This window comes from Vanessa atalanta, chromosome 8 (assembly GCF_905147765.1).
Source record: "Vanessa atalanta chromosome 8, ilVanAtal1.2, whole genome shotgun sequence".
NCBI classification, from domain to species: domain Eukaryota; kingdom Metazoa; phylum Arthropoda; class Insecta; order Lepidoptera; family Nymphalidae; genus Vanessa; species Vanessa atalanta.
The window spans coordinates 8,497,410-8,519,543 of record NC_061878.1 but is presented as its reverse complement, the minus strand read 5'-3'; the positions used below and the strand labels follow the sequence as shown (position 1 = coordinate 8,519,543).

Below are 22,134 nucleotides of genomic sequence, written 5' to 3'. Positions count from 1 at the left end.
GTGTAAGCTGTTTTATTATAATTTCAGTAATTGTTAGTATAACGAATGGCAGTGTCGCAACCAATATTGTGGATTTTTTTTTTATTATATACATAGGCAGACAGGCAAATGGACCACCTGATGGTATATGGTCACCATCGCCCATAGAGAATTGCGCTATAAGAAATATTAACATTCAATTATTAATATCACACATGTGCCACCGTAAATTGGAACTAAGATGTTTTTTAGTTACACTGACTCACCTTTCAAACCGCAACACAATACGGAGTACTGCTGTTTGGGGGTAGAATATCTGATGAGTGGATGGTACCTACCAATACTACCAATTAAAATGATATGATCATCACATCGTATGCGATAATTGTATGGCTCGCTAGGTTTGTTTTATCATTCAATAAGTGTTGAGTATACTTTTAGATGTACCAAGAGAAGGAAACGGAGATACAGACAGAAACAAAAAAAGACTTTGTTTTCTACTATTTATAGATTTAATTTAATATCATCATTTATCATCGTAGTGTTATTCTAACAGACTAATTTGAAAAAAATATAATAGTTAGTCACAGTAACGCCTACATTTTTGTAGGTAGTGCAAACAATATTGTATGTATTATCTAGTGTTTTTGAAGCACGCGCCAAATAATGACATTTATAAGCTAATTTTTGACACCTTGACTTTATTGCATTTCCATAGGAAAATCATTTGTTTTTAAATAAATTATAGCTCATGTTACTTCGGAATATGTATCTTTCCATATGGGAAATAATTTATTAACTCTATATATATATATATATATATATATATATATATATATATATATATATATAAATGTATAGATGGGGTATAGTTTATCGTCTGTTTATAACCTTTTTTTGTGAACCCTTTTAACAATTCTATTTGCGTAGGTTCAGAATAGCTTTAAGATGACACCGTCTCGATTTTATTGGTATTGGACATTCTTAGGTTTTTATTTGAAGCGTACCTACTTCAGGCAACTGTTTTGAGTTATTTGTTTTTTAAATATGTAATGTTTTTAATATTTAACTCGAAACTTGTCAAAATCTTACAAATAATACAAAAATCTATAGTAAATACTCTCCGATCAATTTTAAGCAAAAACTAAAAAAAACATTCCACCACGCTGATATAATGCAGTTTAATAAACATACGTACAAAAAACATGAAAACTCTATGGTCGTCCTGATTTGATCCCGCGATTCTCTGTAAAAATCCACATAGCTATCCACTTAGCAAAGGCATCTCTTACAATGATACGTCTTACCAAATTTTACGTGAGTAAACACAGATGATCCGAATATCATGTTAATCCTGAGGGGAGACCTTCACGGAAGGTAGACAAATAACATATTAAATTCCTTTTTATTGTATTTTGATCCTTAAGCACATTGTAATAGGACACAAATATGAGTTATCTATAAGGCTTTGTTTACGGTGAACATTTCGGTTGAACGAAATTGTACGTACGCTGTGATATATGTTACTGTTGGGTCTCCAAGGGTTTCACTCTCTGTTCTACGCATTTTGAAAATAAGAATAAAACCTATTTCCTTCATCCGTAAACATACTGTATGATACGACTTATCTCGATCTTAATATTTTAAATACATTTATATTAAGCAGATATCGCAATCTTCACGTTGATTTATTTTATTACAAACACAAACACATTTAATTTCAAACCTTTTAGTTTTAGTCAATACAAAGATCAAATTGATAAGTTTTGTTAAAGTCTACACACAACATAGGAAATATAATTGGTGGTACGGATTTGTGCAAGCCCATCTGGGTAGGTCACTTCATCCAATCATCATATAGTCTTCTGCCAAGGATCAACACTTAGTACTGTTGTGTTTTAATTTTATGTTTCTTATGTATGTATCTATCTACACGCACAATAAACATAACATCTTAGTTCCCAAGGTTAGTGGCGCATTGGCAATGTAAGAAATGGTTAAAATTTTAAACGGCTCCAATATTTATGAGCAGTGGTGATCACTTACCATCAGATGGCTCAATTTCCATCCGCCTTTAAAGTTATAAAAAAAAATCTTTTTATTTGAAAATTCTGAAAAATTGTTGGAGTAGGCCTTTACAAGCACTTCTGTACCAAGTAAAGCTACCACCGGTTCGGAATGTAGATTCTACCAAGAGAAATCCTGCAAGTAAATCAATAGTTACTCTTTTCCAACATTTAAAATAGAAAGTTATGTCAGTTGAATACAATTATATTTATATATATAATATCTTGAAAGTCAACAGGTACTAGCTCCACGGTTTTTTATCATCTATATAATCTTGGGTCATTTCCCTATGGAGATGTTCTTTAGTTGCATTGCTGTTTCGGTATGATGGTTAGCCAGAGTAATTGCAGGAACAAGGGACGTAACACTGTGTATCGCATGGACGGCAGCGCATAAACAATTCATTGCCCCTTACAAACCCACTGTCTATATCCAGATATGACGCTAAACTAGCAGGTAGCTCGTATACTCTGTTTCAGTCACCGAACGATATAAAAATCTCCATTGTATATAGTCATAATATGAGATTTGTTTCTGAAACAAAACACTATTTATTTTTCTATTATTATTACGAATCTATAAAATATACATTATGTATAATAAATTCTTTGGTAGAATTATAAATAAAAATATTACATATATTTTAAAGCTACAGACTTACACGTCTCAAACGATAATACGATCAACGCTGAAGGCAATTTAAATTCTTGAGTCGGTCGTTCCAAGACTTATTCTAACACTCGTCTACTCGCAAGGCGAACATCCGAATGTTTTTGTCATTTTCAAAATACATGTGATGAAAATAAAAACGATAACCTAATAGACCGTTATTTGAACTTATTTCAGTATCAAATATTACTATTACTAATAAAATAAGTTTATTTGAACAAACAGTTCGACTTAAAATGAACAATATTTGTTGCTACGAAAAATCTAAACAAACGTATATTGAAAATAAGATGATATTTGACATCGAACCAGCAAAAGTTAAAGGATAGAAAAACTTGTATTAAATCGATTTTTGTTTGTAGAATTGAAAGTTTGTTCATTCTTTCAATTCAATTTCGATACAAATCGCTTTCGATGTAGCAGATGATTGACTTGTGTGTACGGGGTGTAAAGCAATTTTTCTTTATTTTAATATTACAAGCACCTTATAGCCCTGGCAGATGTGAAACATCAAATTTTTTTGGTTATTGAAAGAATTAATAAAGAAAATCAATAAAAAATTGTTAAAAAAACCATTTTATTAATAATATATAACATATGTGTTTATATTATATGATTGTGGATTTCCCAAGTATACGCGCCAAGGAAAAAGACCAAACAATTTTCGGTCGCTCTTTACTTTTCCTGGCAGTAATAGATAACTATTACTGTAAAAATCAATGTATGAACTCTTTTTCTAGATTTATTTTTTATATTAAAATACAATAATTATAAAAACATACTTAAACCAAGCACTTTCGGTTTCGGTTTCGGAAAATAGATTTAAAGAAAAAAAATATAATGTTTATATATATATTTACAAGTTACAAGAATCAATTATAATGTTTTATATAATAGCCAGAATTAATAATAATTCTATTTATTTCGCTATCGCATCAAACTGAAACGCAAAAAATTACATTAAAATTCATACAGACATCAGTTCAGTAACATACAACAACACGCAAACAAAAGAATAAAATGTATATAAACTACATATTCAAAAAATACTTAGAAGCGTACTGTGTGTATATTAACAGCCCTGTCACTCTTATCCCATACAAAATGCGACATATTCCGCAAGCCTACAACCCAGTTTAAGTACAAAGACGTGTTACTGCTAAGGAACGAACTGAAATCGTCTAAATCTGTACAATTGCCTTTATAACGACAACCTTATGCGAAATAAAACTCATAACATCAACGAAAATGTATTATTCGAGTTACTTGTTGATTTATTAATATTACTGTATAAAAGACGACATAGCCTCATGGTTAGAATACGAGAATTTTAACTGAAGATTGCTGGTTCGAACCGGGACAAGTAAACTTTAATTTTCATGTATTTATGTGATGGATGAAAATCTGCCACATTTGATTTTTATATAAAACGACATTGTGGTGGTGGAATAAGCTATATAACTTCTCGTCAAAAGGAAACGAAGTCGCCCGGATGTGGAACAGAAAATGCTGTAATTGACTTTTCACTTTTATATAAATAACTACTGAAAATTCTCTACCCAATATGAATGCTGAATTTGTCTTATTTGTGTATCGCTAAATAAAGGTTATGTTACATATACGTATACGTAATTAAATAAAAAAAAAATGATATAATTTTTAAAATAAAGCTATTTTAGCCGCAGTGCGAGTAGTTTCTAAGGTTCACTTGGTGGGGTGGCTTTGTGCAAGCCTTGCCTTATCACCACCCACTCATCACATGTTATACCGTCAAACAGCAATACTTATTATTGTTGAGTTCAGGTTTAAAGGATGAGTGAGCCAATTAAACTGCCGGCCCAAGGGATATAACATATTAGTTCCCTAGGTTGACAACGCATTGATAATGTAAAGGATGGTATATTAGTTCCCTAGGTTGATAACTTGATGAAAAGGATGGTTCATATATATTACAGTGCCAATGCATATAGACGGCGATGAAAAACACAATTCGAGTATTTCATATCTTTATTATAAAACGTGTCGGAAGTTCCAGTTTCCTCTCAAAGTTTTCTGTCAGTACAATCCTAATAATATTATAAATACGAAACTTGGATGGATGGATGTTCGGGAATTCCAACGCTTCTATCTGTGCATGTACTGAGTAGCATGCAGCACTTTAAAGATCACTATATATTCATCTCTCAACCTAATGAATTGTAACTAGATGAGGCTAGCGCTCAGGCTAGTGATCTCGATCAGAATTGTCTTACATATTAATGTGAGCTCCGTTCGACCTCTCAAAGTATTCTGTCTACAATCTTACTAATATTATAAATTAAAAAGTTTCGATGGTTGGATGGAGGTTTGTTACCTGATCACGCCAGAATTGCTAAACAGCTCTAAATGAAATTTGACACTGAGATAGTCTAGAATAAGCACATAGGTTACCTTTTATCTCGGAAAAATCTCCCTCTTCGATCACACGAAGGCGATGACGCGGGCAGTAAGTAGTATGTACGTAAATATAAAAATCGCAGTCATCTCCAAGCCATTAATTATTAATCCCCACTCTACAATTCTACTGTTTGACATTTTTACAATGTCGTCAGTCAACATTCTGTCCCTCTGCGAATCCATCCAAGTGTGAGCTTGACGTTTCCCAAAGCCTAACTTAGCCTGTACTAAACTTTAATCCTGTACCAAACTTTTCGGTGATTCCCTACATACTATATATATTATATAACCTAAGTCAACATTTAAAGTTATTTGTATGCCGTGAAGTTTTCTTAGGCGACAGCTTCACCAAAACATCTTTAACTACCACTAGTAATAATTATTATACATCCAAAATTGTTTATAAAAAAGTTACGCAATAAATACCTAATGTATGAGAAATGCATTCGACTAGAAAAAGACCTGTTGACATAAAAATGACGGAACAGATTTCACCAAAGAAAGTCATAAGTACCATTCCGATTAAAACAGCCCTCGAATAAAATTAAACGCATCGAATCCGGTCCATAACATATGTGACAAATTTACAACCCCTCGTTTTTCGACATCGGGTTCAAACATATCTTGTAAAAACATTTGATAATCATTGAAGCGATATTTATTCACATTCACTAAATGTCCGCCCGTGTAAAATGGCCGCCCGTTGAACTGTCATGTCCTAACTGTCTTACGAATTTTGCGGAAACTAAAAAATAATTATTTTTTAACGATCTAAGTATAATAACTGTGGATAGGTTTCGATCGGGTCTATCGTAGACCTGCACAAATTATTAATACAGATTTTATTTTATATGTGCGCCGATAAATAGATTCGAATAATGCGTGGGTATATTGAAGTTACAAATCCTTTTTCATGTTAATTTGTTATCTGTCGATGGTACCGGAATAGTGTATGAAATCTAGGAATTATATACAATTCCTAGATTTCATACATTTCAGGTAACATCGATATGAATACCATAGATTATACTATACGAGTATTTACATCGATTCCCTTATGTAACACGTACATTAAAATCTATTAAAAAACTTACGCGATAATTGTTATTATGATAATTTTATTAATGACGTCCTAACGAAAAATACAATATATAGAATTTCAATACGATTACGATTCAGTAGTACAATAATTTGATATATTTAATCAGCGTAAGCCGTGTTTAGTGCCAATAAAAAACATATTAACGACATGATTATAAAACATCACATCTACTGTTATTGAATACATTATAATTATGAAAGAAATAAGCAAAAATACTTCATTTTATAGTATTTAAAGATATCTTTAAATACTATAAAATGAAGTTAATTAGATATATATCTAATCTCAACATATAAAATAATATTTGATCCAATTGATATTTTCACTCTATTCTAGTATAAGAATCACTTTCTTATGTAAACATATTCCCATTGTGAATTCCATAACGCAAAGCAAATATTTTTGTTATAATCTGGGGAATATTGAATAATGTATTTGTACACGTTGAAAGAAAAATGGTTCCATTTTTCCAATGTCACACTTCGCTACAATAGTAAAATGGAAACTTGTGAAATCCAATTATTGGAGTAACAGGCAATTTACAAAGATTTAAGGGGTTTATCAGAAAATTTATTATATTCTATAAATACCGCCCTCGCCTACACGAATCAATATCGGGAACGTGATTTTATTAAAAAAAAGATGCCTACAACGGAAAACCTATCAATCTCTAGGCTACAAGATGAATTCGTGAAATAACAGCGCGCGAAATTGATGTTGTGATTAAAATGATTTTTTTTCATTCGTGCTTCGTTACTCGTAAGATTGATTTCTCCTTCCGTGCTCAAGAGTGAACCAGTTTTTATGGAGGACTCAAGAACGTGTAGATAGATGGCACCAGCGAAATATACTGTCAACATTCCAATATATTACATGGAAATTAAATTCATACTTGTCACGTCAATATTCTAAATTTAAAGTTGCGAACCGCAGCTCCTCGGTTTATCTACTAGTGTAAGTTTTATATATATATATATATATATATATTTTGGTTGGGTACTTTTTACAAAAATGGGTCATTTTATTTATAACTATTGTTTTATAATCGTTCAATAAAACTGGAAAACGATTCTTAAATTAAACGTCTATACTTATTAGGGCTAAGACGAAACTCTCCTAAAACTTAAGTGATGTCATGTGATTCTCATGAGTTTAATTCGAATTCCGTACCTCGTAATGAAATTCCAACAAGCTGTGAAACCTCCTGTTCACGGACGACGCATCATTAATAGCTTTCCGGAACGTAGGATGGATAATCCTTATGCCTCGGTGCATAATCGGATTCGGTGTGTGTTTTCCGTGCTGTTCTTCAACTTCGACATTGAAATGTTTTGTGATATGCGAAGTATGACATGTTAATTTGTCTGTCTTATTAATAGGTATTTATAATGGTTGTAGGTAACAACCTGTCGTTACAATAAAATCTCATGTCAAAAGACTTAGTACATGCTAAAAACCTGTATATGTCATTAAAATAGCGTGGAGTAAATACTCGTTGATTTTCGTGCAGGATATATAATAAATTCAATTGAATTAATTTAACCTACTTATTTCTATCGGTAAATTTGTTTGATATTTAATAGTTATTTTATGGTTCTTCTCTCTAAGATTCCGAGCCGTTAGTAGCTTTATAATTAATTAAATAATATACATGATGATTTAAATGTTTGCCTTTTATAAGCTTAATTGAATAAATAATATTTTCATTTTGAAATTAATCAATTGCATATTTTCTGTCGAAAGCTAATCCTTTACTTAGGTGGTTACAGCTGTAATAGTTCTGGAGACACGTACATTTAGTGATTACTGTCGATGTGAACGACCGGCTATCGATAATGAACGGAAAACCAGCAACGATTTGGAAAAACCATACTGCAATCATTATTGCATATTAAAAAAAAATCCAAGACATTTTTAAGAACTAACCGTGTGCCCGAACGAGATTTATCAGCAGTAATATCTTTGGAGTTACCCAGACTATTCTCGAATGTTAAGGATTTTTGAAAAACCTAATCTGACTATGCTCTCTTTTATATTATTTCCAACCCTACGACACTGCAGTTCCGTATTATAAATAAAGAATAGACCAAGGGTCTTTGATGCTCCTAACTACAAAAATAACAAAATATAAAATTGAATACTCTATTTAACCGCTGAGGTGATAAATATTTCAAAATACTGATACAACTGCCTACAAACTAAATTCATTTGTTTTTGCTTTACAAATGAGAAACTTCCATTTAAATCTAAAGATATGATAAATTAAAAAATAATTCATTTACAAATTTTAACTATTTAAAATCCAACCGACCCAAGACGACTGTGCTGTATGTCATAGACAATTTTAAAATTATATTAAAAAAAAAGATTACCGAGTAATATATTTTCTCATACAACATAATAAACAATATCATATTCGATTTTACATATTTGTAATCATACCGATACCTACCAAAAAAATAGATATGTAACCATTCTGAAAACTATAAAACAGAAGATATGTTCTCCAACCAACTCATAAAATAAATTTATTGCATCGAATGGTATGATATGTTGATATAGTTTACTACATCATTATATGCTTTTACGTCATTGTTTAATATAAACAATGACGTAAAAGCATATAATGTTATATATACTCTATATAAGCGTATACTTAAACGTTAAAACAAAACAGAAATACGCCATACATACGCCTTTTTTTAATCATAATAATATTTCAAAAATGACTCTCAAGTCGTCTTCTCATACTAATATTATAAACGTGAAAGTAACTCTGTCTGTTTGTCGCTCTTCCACTGTCAAACCGATGAACCGAAATTTGGTATGAAGCAAACTTGACCCCCAAGCAAGGACATAGGCTACTTTTTTTGCCTCACACATGACAACCAACCCCTTAAAGGCGAGCGAACTCAGACAACAACTCAGACATTCACGATGAATATTATTTTGAACAGGCTTCAAGAAATTAAGGAAATTCTAATATGTGTAACGCGTATCTTTTTTTATACAATATGTCCACCGATAACTTAACAACGGCGTATTTGTAACATTTACATTCGATAAATTTGTATTTATTAACATAAGAACTGATAGCATTAATATGTTGAAATATATATACAAATATGTATTAAAAATAGTTACTGTATAAATCTTGAACGCGTGGAATGGTGGCAAGAATGCTAGCAGCATTTGTAAGATTAGAACTGTATTCTATTGGAGTAGTTTCCCGGGTGGTTCAATATATTTTCCTTTGACGTATAGAAGAATTATTTTTTTATCACAAAATATTCATTCATTCATCCATTTAATAATGTCATCGATGTATGCTTTACAAAGATTTTATTTTATTTCTGAGGACAGTACAACTGCACTTTTTTTTTCAATTAATTTATATTTCACTTTTAAGTACAATGCAAATGTTTCTATTTATTTTATAGTCTACCGCCAAACAGCAGTGCTCAGTATTGTTGTGTTCCGGTTTGAAGGGTAAATGAGCCAGTGATACTAAAGGCACAAGGGACATTACATCTTAGCTCCCAAGGTTTGGGGCGCATTGGTATAATGTAGGGAATGGTTATGATTTCTTACAGCGTCAATGTCTATGGTTGGGTCACCACTACCACTTACCATCAGGTGGCCCATTTGCCCGTCCGCCTAACTATTACATTAAAAAATAAGTGATATTTATGATTAAAACGAATCGAACACCCGAAGACATTAAATAAAATTAGATTATCATTGTTTTTCGGAAACTTTAAACTCTGCTCTTGTTTCAATCACACTTGTTGGGACATCACACACATTTGTTTTAAAAAAGAGATACACATAAATATACAATAGTATCGAGGCAAGCGATCTAACCGTTTGCACGTTTTGTGCTAGTTCTGCGTGCAGCACGCCCCACTTCTATTTTATTTACAAGCTTTATTTAACTCCACCTGTTAGTTATGTTAGAGTCAAATGTTGCAACTGAATTATAAACTCGTTCTACTAAACCGATTGCGCTGAAATTCTGCGCATAATTTTGTTGCTAGTGTAAATACCGTTAGATTACACTCTATCTAGCGAATTTGCTGTTAGTGAAAAAATGTGAACCGTGATGGTGAAATATAAAAAAACGTTAAATATTTCGATAGTTAAAACTTTCAGTAAGGTATAATTAATCTACCAAAAAGTAATGCGTTAAATTATAAGCAGCATGTTACAGTGATATATCTATGTTGGTGGTGACATGTACATAGTACGAAATATATTATTAATTTTATTTGTACATATATAAGTTAGTTTTAAGCGATTTCCTCTAAATTTGCTATTTCTCATTTATTTCATATAAAAGTTACACGCAAATAGCAGACAATATGTGAACGCGCAGAACTACGGCGTAGACTTATCTGAAACCTTGAAAAGACACAAATTCTATTCTTTATTTACAAACAAAAATAAACATTTATTATTATAAAAACACTGGAAATACAATTCACTTATTCTCTTAATAATAGAGTATTATTACATTTTTCTATAAAAAAAACTTGACCTTGGGTTTTGAAAATTGACATAGTTTAAATCCCGTGCCTCAAAAAGTACGTAAAGTTATTTAACCTAAGATTATTTTTGCGCACAAACACGTGCGCTACAATAAAACCTGCAAATTTGACAATTCCTCCTTTTGAATGACCGCCGTAACCGCCATAATCTGACACGGGGACATTATCATAATATACATTCATGTCGTTTCATTTCTATATCTATCTACATACATATATATCCGGATATTTGAAAACGAGTAAATATAAAAACATACAAACAATATAAGAATCATTTATTTGTAGTATAATGCAGAAATGTGTTGATACGAGTATATATGTTTCATAGCAGTAATATTGCATCGTATGCAGGTAGCGTCGCGATGAAATATGTAAGGCAAGAGTCTTGAAACGTAGCTCGCTCGTAAATATTAAAAATGCTCCCATATTGCCATTTCAATGTGCCACTTCGATACAAATACATACATACTTCAAACATCAATTGGAATAGAAATGTAGCAAACATTAATAAAAAAAAAATGAATTCGACTTCAATTATTTACCTGCATATACTAGTGACTAACACTTAAAAATACAATAATAACGATGAATACAGACAAAATAAAAATTCAATTCATTGTTATAATTAAAATATTTACAATACTTATAATCTACAAAGCTATCCAACATTAGCCTTAGAGCAGCGTGTTAGAATCAGTATTAAAACTTCTCAAATGTGCAGGTACAGTTTTGCAAAGCAGAGACATTTACATTTTTGACTTTGATTATATTATCGATTGCAGAAAAAGAGCGTAGGTACTGCTTGTTGTCGCAATATTTACGTAAAGGTTTCTGGAGTAGTAATCGTAATACTGTCAATGTAATAGCATTGCAACGCACGCCTAACTAGTAGGTCGTTAACACAAAAAATCATTAAAGATAAATTAATATTGTGTGGAAGGGCGTACGGCAAGTTAATGATGTAGGGTGTGTGGGCAGACCAAACGACAAGCGGACCAATGTTTCTATTAATAATTATTTTAAGTTTTTTTTTTATATCAAGTGGTAGAAACAATATATAAATGGTGGCCAAAAACTTCCATAATATGCAGAGTTTTAAATCCAAACACCCGACGGGCTAAAGTCTAATGTGAAACCTGAACAAAAATAGATACAAAATCTCTTCAATTATTCACTTTATTGTAACACTAAAATGTTACGAAATAACAGTCGACATCTATAATAACAATAATTATACCATTTTACGAAACAATCGTATTGTTGACGTATCGATAGTTTTCCCGCGTTCTTCGAATTTCGAAATTACACCAGCCAGCTATTATGATATTCACCCCTAATCTTTCTTTACGTGTATATTCTATTATACACGTCGTACCATCTAAATTCATAATAATATAATGAGGTGAAAAAGTTGATGAATATTCGAAAGCTAAAACAGCTATTATAACTGTTATCTTTATGTTGCCCGTTATCGTAAAGAAAGAGAGATTAGCCAGTGGTGTTTCAACTGTGATGACGGCTACAACTGGCAACAAAAGTATGAAGTTCACTTCGAGAAATAAAAATAAGCAATAAAAACAATAACAAATTGTTTATTTGATCTGCATTTCGAACCCGTGGTAGCTTCACTTATACTCGTATAGTTTGCTTGTAAAAGCCTACTTGAATAAAGTATATTTTGATTTTGATTGAACATAAAAAAAATTATCAAACCCGAGAAGCCTGACAGATGTGTCATACAAAATTTTTTCGTTATAGAATATTTTATAAATGTGAAATTTAATAAATAACAACATAGCCTTTGCTTAACAATCTATATATATATATATATATATATACATATATATATATATATATATATATATATATAGATTGTATATATTAATGTAATAATACTATATAGTACACGAGACACGGAGGGAAGTATAGAGCGACGGCTGAGAAAGGGCATGACGGCGGAAGGGACTGAGAAAGGGATAACAGAGGGTCATGCCGTTTGCCGTCACAAGTCTATCCTACCCCCAAGGTGCGCCAACACATATTTTATATTTAAAGGAAATACACAGGATAGTAAGAAGTACTGAAACTAGTTGATTGAACAAAATAGTCTCCCGAATAAATGTTTATATCGCATATATTAAATATCAACAATTCGTTAACGTTCCGCTTTTAAGCAGAGTGGACTCTGTTATTTCTTTGAGGAGAAGAATCATTCATTATGTAAAGCATTTGAAGCTTAAATATTTAAATGAAAGCGTGGGAAGATCTACATTATTGGAAGAAACATATTTTACCAGCGGATATTTATTTTCTCTGAAAAAGATTAAGGAAATCAAGGCGGAAAACGTCTGACAGAGATTCAATTTTTAAGGTTTTGAATAGAAAGCAAGGGAAAGACATCTTAATACTTAGTTTTGTTTATTTTTATATAAATATTTTTTCCGCCTAACACATTAATACCTTGTAATACATTAAAAAAGAGCGCGTGATCGCCTGTCACAGAGGTTCTGTGTTTACTTTTTGGCGCGAAGTTTGGGTGCTTCGGGCATAAAAATTCTGAGTCAAATTTGGCGTTTTAGTTGGTTTAGTGTTATTAATAATTTTACATTTAAAGTAATTTTTAATTGTTAATTGTTTTTTGTTCTTATAAAATCTAATAGTTACCTGTTTTTTATTTCTAAAAAGTCATAGTCACTTCTAGTCTGGAATAACAGATTATACTATTAATTAGAGTATCGTATTTAATAAGAAGTGTACCCAAATCTAATGAGAAGATTTAAAAGGATACAAATATGAAAAAACAACAAACAAATACATATGAAAAAACAGAGATTTATCAAATGCCATAGTCCACTATTACCTTTCGGTAACGCCCGGCCCAAAACTCAAATAAGGGTCTTTCAACAATAGGTACAGCTTGAACTGTAAATCAAATCCCCATTACCCACCATACTCATACCTAAGTTAGCTTATAGCATTTCTTATTTAGATAAAAACGCCATTAAATTATTAATCTATTACTAGAGTCTTCGATTACCTTCCATCAAAATGGCAGAGTGCATCGACAATAATGGCAATCACGGACTATATCAGCGTAGCCGACGAATAAATGAATAATATTAGACGTTAAAATACTCATAGCAATTTGTTACAAACGTTGATGGAAATAAAATGTCTTAGAAATTGTTTTATTACCAATGAAATATGATGAATGATTTTATTTTACAAAATCATCGTAGCGTACGTAAAAAAATTAGAACATATATGTATAATATTATAATCCCGTAGTTATCCTGTATTTTATAACCTTTAACCTTTGCATGGAAGGCATCAATCAACAAGTCGTTTATTATTTGTTAAAAGCAATCAAATGCAATACCAAAGACAAGTTATGTTATACACATTGTTCGTAATGAAGGCTCGCTCGAGAGTCGTAGATGCTGGGAGGGCACTAGAGCGAAGACTCTTGACAATACCTCTCATCACTACAATTGCCTTTGTCTACGAGAGTCCACTACGATCATTAGAATCGAGGTTGACTGTATATCAAGTAGTCATTAATAATTTTCAATAATTAATTAAATATTTAAATTATTTAAAAAAAAAAACGGTTAATTAAAATATTGACATTTTATGAAAAAATATATCTAATACATAATGTATATGCAAGACATAAAATAGTTGAAGATTTATTATTTTATATATTGTATAAAATAAAGCAAAGGCTCGTTACATGTAATTAATTATACAGGCAGATTTCCTTGAATCTTGAAGAAAAACTTTTCCATTAATTTAATAGTAACCTTAGTAGTCAGCCTCATATATAGCTTCCATAACATAAACATGCATGTATATATTACGTACATAATTACGATAAATATATCCGAATTCTAATTTTAAATTGTTTTCTAAGAGTTCTAAAGCGGATCCAGCCCTTAACAACTAAACTTCTACTAATTGCTGATTAATACCACACATGCAAATCCTCATATTGAACGCATACAATAAGTTACGAAATTGCAAAATCTTCCCGAAGTTCGCTTAGGAAGCGTACACATCAAGGGTACTACGCCCGAGAACTTTACAGACAAGCCCCTCGAGTGACTTCGATACCACTCAATACCTCGTAGCAATCGCCTTTGTCTATATGAAGCACAAAATATCTTTCGAATAGAATACATGGATCCTTATTGTTTAACTTTCTTTGTTCGATTTCAAATAACGTCTGATATATTTTCAGAGGTGATGCGATTGTAGGTGCTATTTATGCCCTACAATTTCACACGTGTTAAATTTGGTTTTTATACACACGACGAGTTTGAGTATTTTATATAATCATGGAGATATATTTGTTACTTCGGGTAGATTTTACCAGATTATCGTAACGCTACAGATGTTATTATGTAGCGACATACATTCGTACTGTAATATGATCAATAAACGTGTTATCTATCAAAAAAAATCAGACTGATATCCCAGATATTAGCGCATTCAAACATAGCAACGGACCAATTTCATAACTTTTTTGGAATGAGAACGGAGATAGTTCTATTGCATGACCAAAGGCTTAACGTACTCTCCGAGGCTTGGTGTGTTATCACTACTAACTTCCAAAAGTATGACTGCGACTAAGAAATATATTGTAAGAAAATATTCTTAAGTATGGACTGGCCCTACCACAAGTTTGAACCAAGGCCCTCAGTGTGTTGGTTTTTAAGCTAAATTCATTCTTTTTTCATGGTTAATCTTCGAAAGCTATTCCCCCTGGTTGAAACTAAGTTACGTGAGACCCATACCTACTAAACCGCCTGCGTTGACCGACGTCGACACGCCTATCACATAAACCAGCCACTAGATCAACGAGGCAATCGACGAGTACATGACATAACGACCTCTCGGCCAACACACAGCCAACGTAATCAATGTCAATACACCTTGCGGTAAGCCTCACGCTCCGTGTTCACTTATGCATTCTACTAAATATATTTTAATACTAGCTGTGCCCGCGACCTCGTGCGCGTTTGAATTTTACAAAAAAGTTATTGTTGTAGCCTAAGTTACTCCTTATAACAACAGCTATATTTGTCTATTGTATTTGCCAGTTAGTCTCGTTAAAATAGGTCCAGCTGTTCCAGAGATTAGCTTTAAATGTTATTTCGGTATATATATATACATACAGATGCATTTAGTAAGAAGCGGGTATTTTAATATTACAAACAGACACTCCAATTTTATTATTGTATAGATAGCTTAGCAATTATACATTAGAGGGAATCGTTGGAGTGCAATAGCGTTTCAAGTGTACTATTTTTATATATAATAAAGCTACGCTCCGAGTTCCTCCTTAAGGCTTGTAGGTGAGGAAAAAATATATAATATCGTAACCACTTCAAAGATTTCACAACATTATTCTCTCCCGTGACATAGATTAATAATTAGCATAAACGTGACATAGATTAATATTATTCTCATTATACATATGTATTTAAATTCTCCGTATTAAAGTTCACCGCGATTAACTTTTTAAAAAGTATTACGCAAACAAATGCCACCGATACATTGATTATACAGAACATCTAACGATAAAAACGCCATAAAAACATTGTAGATCGTAAAAACGTACGAATGAACATACATATGTAATATTACGTACTCATATTAGTTAAATAAAAGTTAAAACAGAAACAATTTCCCTCTCTGTTAGAAGAGAAGTTTAGGAGCTTATACAAACACCAATGTAGATTGATGGATTGACACATGCTGCAGGTTTTCGTCCAATACATGCAGGTTTTGCTTCACCCCCGAAAACGAAATGAACTCGGTATGGAATTTGGAACCTCAAACTTTTTGGTTAAGATTCACGGATCTAAGTCTTGAACTAAGATTCAGTTGTTCTAACAGCTTATTAGTTATGAATCTTTGATTTTACTCATATAGCTAGATAGTATCGCACTACAAAAGTGCTAAAAAAAAATACGACACGAGCCAACTTTTTGTATGTTGGTGTGTGTGACAGCTACGTTTAACTACGCTGAGCTACGGTTTAATTAGTGGTCAATAGTTGGACACTATTTCTTTGTTCGCGTCCTCCGCTTTGTCAGTCTATTTAGACATATTAACCTTATTTTAAGGTTTAAACTTTGTAGTGTATAATTTACGACATAATAATATTCGTTTTGTAGACAAAGAGTAAAGTGTACTTTTTAAAATTCAAACTGCAATGCGAAAACTATAAAAAAACCTCTGATTCGTACGTACGATGTTATCAAAACAATTTTATGTTCCGATACATGCAACGATGCGTTTTTTAATAACGCGTGCAAACATTATTCGTTTAATAAACAATAATTAATTTATTGGAAAATTTAAAAAGCAATAACGAATTTCATGAATCAGTACCCTTATATCTATCTATCTTTTATATAGATAAAAATACAATAGGAATGTTTGTAGTTTATCCCCTAAGCCATATGATTTTAAGCGAATGTGATGAAACTTTGGTGAGTTGTTCTGCTTAAACAAATGAAGAATCCAAGTTAAAAAAAAAAAACAGAGTTACAGAAAAAAAGGTATTATAGGATTACAGGGAACAGTTAAACAATCTACGTCGAATCATAGTCTGCACTAATATTATAAATGTGAAAATAACTCTGTTACCTCTTCAAACTTAAACCGCTGACCGATTTAGATGATATTTGATATTGAGATAGTTTAAGTCCCGAGGAAGGATATGAGCTATTTTTTTAATTCACCCCTCGAGAAGATAAAATAGAGGGTGTCGATTTGTGTGCTATAACAAGAGTTTTATAAATTTTGCAATAGTAATCGACAGTTTTAGCTAGCAATAAATATGAAAGAAAAAAGTTAACTACTAGAAATGAAGCATACAACACAGAACAAAAAAGGAAAATGAAATAAACATTAATTTATTCGAATTCGATACAAAGGCGACTTCATCACTTCAAGCAGTATGAATGAGTTTATTCAATCGATATTGATAAAACCTAACCCATTAAAATAATTTAGGATAAATAGCTAATATTAATATAGATATTCGATTCCATTAAATGTAACTCGCTTAGAGTGAAGCAATTAAGCAAAAGACGCATACGATTTTTTTTTTAATTAAAATATGAAAAGTTTATTTCCAATCGCATTAGGCAAATAACAGGAAAGTAACGACACGATGAACGTTGAAACGTTTAACGAATAGAGTGAAAATGGAGGGAGCAGTTAGCAAATTGGAAAAGGAAACTTTTAAAGCAAAGAGGAGGCAAGGGTTTTTTCACCATTACTACTCGTTAGCGACCTCCTTTTACGAAATTTCAAACGTCCATTAACGAGACCGTACTTTATTTACTTTGTTAAATAAACGTCGGTTAATAATTCGTTATATTATAACCTCAATCGCTTTAAATATAATATAATATTTTTCGTTTAAAGATTTTTTTTAATTTCCTTCCCTACATGCACATACTTCTAAAATATGAATTCGACCCGACTTCATACGGTTTACCTGGATATATTATTTAAATTAAGATACATTAACGAATATCGTTATTAGAGTCCATCCTCGCTCGTACTTTCTACTTCTAAAAGTTAGTACGTACAGTCGTACATCCTTCCCAAAAGAGTGTATTCCCTTTTATAATGACATTCCACAGAACATTGTACGTTCGATAAATAAAAATAAATACAAATATTACATACTGTACAGAATTATATAAATGATAAAAGAGCTTGTAGATAATATATACCTAAATATATGATACATAAATATAAGTGTGTATGATTATTGCCCTCCCCTCAAAAGGGAGCGATCTTTGCTCAGCAGCGGGGCGTTAAATTATTATTTTTCAGTCAAAGAGAGCGACTACTGAGTTTCTTGCCAGTTCTTCTTGGCAGATTCAACATTCCGGTCTGGTGGTAATTTTATATTAAAATTAATCTTGTAAAATGACCAATCAAAAGTGTTTTACATGCATTAGCAACCTGTGAATTTCCCACTGCTGGGCTAAGGCCTCCTCTCCCTTTGAGGAGAAGGTTTGGTTTGGTTATTCCACCACGCTGCTCCAATGCGGGTTGGTGGAATACACATGTGGCCGAATTTCGTTGAAATTAGACACATGCAGGTTTCCTCACGACGTTTTCCTTCACCGCCGAGCATAAACACAAATTAAGCACATGAAAATTCAGTGGTGCCTGCCTGGGTTTGAACCCGAAATTATCGGTTAAGGTGCACGGGTTCTTACCACTGGGCCATCTCGGCTCCAAGTGCTTTAAGACTTACTACTTTAATTAAATATATTTCATATTGTTCATATTGTTGTTTTGTTTGTTATTTTTATCGGTGGTGTACCGTGCAGTTACGTTAAATGCCTCATGTACTTTAATAATATGCAAACGTTTCTTTTACTTCACCTATTAGTTTATGTAGGATACTTTACAAATGAATTTTAAACCAATTAGACACAACCGTTAAAAGGAATATTTTAAGAATACAATCAAGTATAAAAAAAGAATATTTTAAGAATACAATCAAGTATAATAAATATGATTAGTTTTAGTACTTACATTAACCAATGTAATTTGATTTTTAATTTCATATATACTAATTTTATAATATACAACAATTCTACGAATCGGGATGAAATTAAACTTCACCGGAATATTCATAGAACCTTCACGACTATATAGCGAAAATTCCATTATTTCCACAACTTGTTTAGATTTACCAATAATTTTAATAATAATAATAATACGATCGATAAATCAATGTACATATTCAATACATTTTTTTTTCTAAAATACTATATTTATTTCACTTAACTTATGAATGCAATTATAACTTAGCCGACATCTTTGACAGTTACGTTATAAGAGAATTCCAACGAATAAATACGAAACAAGTGGAGATCGGACGGAACAATTCCTGGCTCTACGCCAGAGTTCGTAGGTTTTAATGGCAATATTTAATGCCGCCGGATTTATTGGAGTTTTCGCTCAAATTATATTCGCTATAACTGATGGTTTTTGCGTTTATTACTTTAAATGTTTACATTTTAGCCATACTTATTGGGTTAATCGTGATTTATATTATGTTGACACGTTTCTATTTAATAATAAAACTAGCTATTAGTCCTGAATTCGTTCACTTTTATTACCAAGACAATGTGATGATACGTATGTAGTCTAATATTCTTCTAGGAGGATCTATCTGGTAGCAGTAGTTTAAGGAAAATGTATCATATTTGATAGAGATTTTAACGTGACCATAAAAATACCAAAAAGGCGTTTTTGATAAAATTAATAAAAACTATTATAGCAGCACTAAGTTTGACCATCGTGCTAAAGCAGAACAAGATAGATTTATTTTGTTTAAGTGTGACAAAGATGGCAGATGATTATGTTACTTATTTCAAAAGGACAACATTGACATTGACATGTCACGACAATGATGTAGCACGAATTTAATAAAAAAGAAATACGTTTCTTTCGTGTTCTTATATAATATAATCCCTTCCAGAGTAATTATTATGATTTCTTTAGATGAATATCGTACATCACAGACCCGGCTTATTCATCCTAGATTATAGGAGTACGTGGCGTTATCTGTCTTAGCCCTGGAGTGCTCTTAATAAAATAGTAGGCGCGGAGAGGAGGCAGGCAGGAGATTGGGAAGGCTACACTTCACGCGACGCAGGAGGCAGTTACGATTCTGAATTGTAATTATTAATGCATCAACTATAAACAACATTCATTTTCAAATTATAATACTTTGTATTCATTGTTGTTTGATACGAGTTATTATAATCAGCGAGAAAACAACAAATACAAAATTCTGCTACCGTATACCAAAGTTTAACCAAATTTAATGAAAGGAGCCTATGTGCCCCAAGAGATTTGGCCTATATCGTAAAATTGATCGTATATGTAAAATTTCTCTGATTATTGTATCGTGAAAACCCAATTCAAAGTAAAACTTAAAGTTACTTTTACATTTTTATTTCATTCATTAATAGTCAAACACTTCAGACGTGCCTTCCAACAGAAGATGGTATTCGGCCCAACGGTGGCGGATTCAATCATGTCAACATATACACCAAGATCACTTTTTGATTCTTTTGATAAAACTAGTTACCAGTTATAAGACGGGAAAGGGTAAGGGTCTGCATAAAACGTCTATATAGTCGTACATATTCACACACGCAGCTAAAGCTCTCAGTCGGCACGATTCTTCCGAGATCTCCAAAAATTATTTCCATAAAATATAATTTGTATAAAAACTTAATGACTTATACAACAAAACCTTCACCATGAATCACTCCGTCCATTACTGAAAGCCGAATATTTTATAGTTTTTAAGTCTATCACGTATAGAAAGACCACGCGACTCTGCTTGTGTTCTGTAATGATTATTTATGTATATATATATATATATGATAGCTTGGCATTTTTTATATCAAACAGCACCGATTGGCCTCTAAAGCTGAGCTTAGCTTCAGCGGTTAAGAAGTTAAGTAAGGCTATTAGTGTCCCGTATTTGTAACCCAACCTTTAACTTGTATATAAAAATAAACTGACTTGGTAAAATAGTGGCTTGAAGTCTGTACATAAGACAGGATTAAGTAGTGTGGTGTGACGGTATATAAGATAAAAAGTTCGGTATATTAAATGAACTACTATTTTTAGTCTGCTTTTTTTCCTTTGTTTCTGTGTTCAATAAAGATATTTATTATTGCTAAGCTAAATGTATTAAACAAAACAAGTACAATCAAAAATATAAATTGAAATTATTGTTTTTATTTTATTCTTGCAAAGATATTTTTATATTAGGTATTAATTTTCTTTTTCTATATTTATATCACACTGAACCGAGTTACAGTACTTAGATAATGTTATGTATACAGCGTGATCGGTCTTTCCTTTTAATTGAATCAAATAAATATTTTCTCATTGAAAATAATAACAATGTTTATTTTAATAAATAAAATTTAAATTTCATATTGAGTATTCCAAACCATTGAAGCATATTTGAGAATGGATTTCTTAAGTGAATTGATAAGAAAATGAGTGTGTATATATATACGTAATAACGTACTTTTAGTTATGGGTGGGCAGTGATACCTATTCTAGGTATACAGTTAAATCTAGTTTAGGAGTCACAGTCCCATACTATAGTTGTATCTATTGTGTTGCAATATAGATTATTATTGCAATTTTAAACTCCTTGGATCCTCAAAATTATCTCTATTTGGTAAGATTATGATGTATCAAGAGTTCGTCAAAAAGTAATTTAAAATCTAAATAGACCCCAAGATTCCTAACAACTAA

At 31.7% G+C, this 22,134-nt stretch overlaps 1 protein-coding gene across 1 annotated transcript in view; it reads right to left on the bottom strand.

Moving 5' to 3' along the window:
• Nucleotides 1–22,134, bottom strand: part of LOC125065999 — an 83,199-nt gene that overhangs the window by 47,536 nt on the left and 13,529 nt on the right. The window lies entirely within an intron of this gene.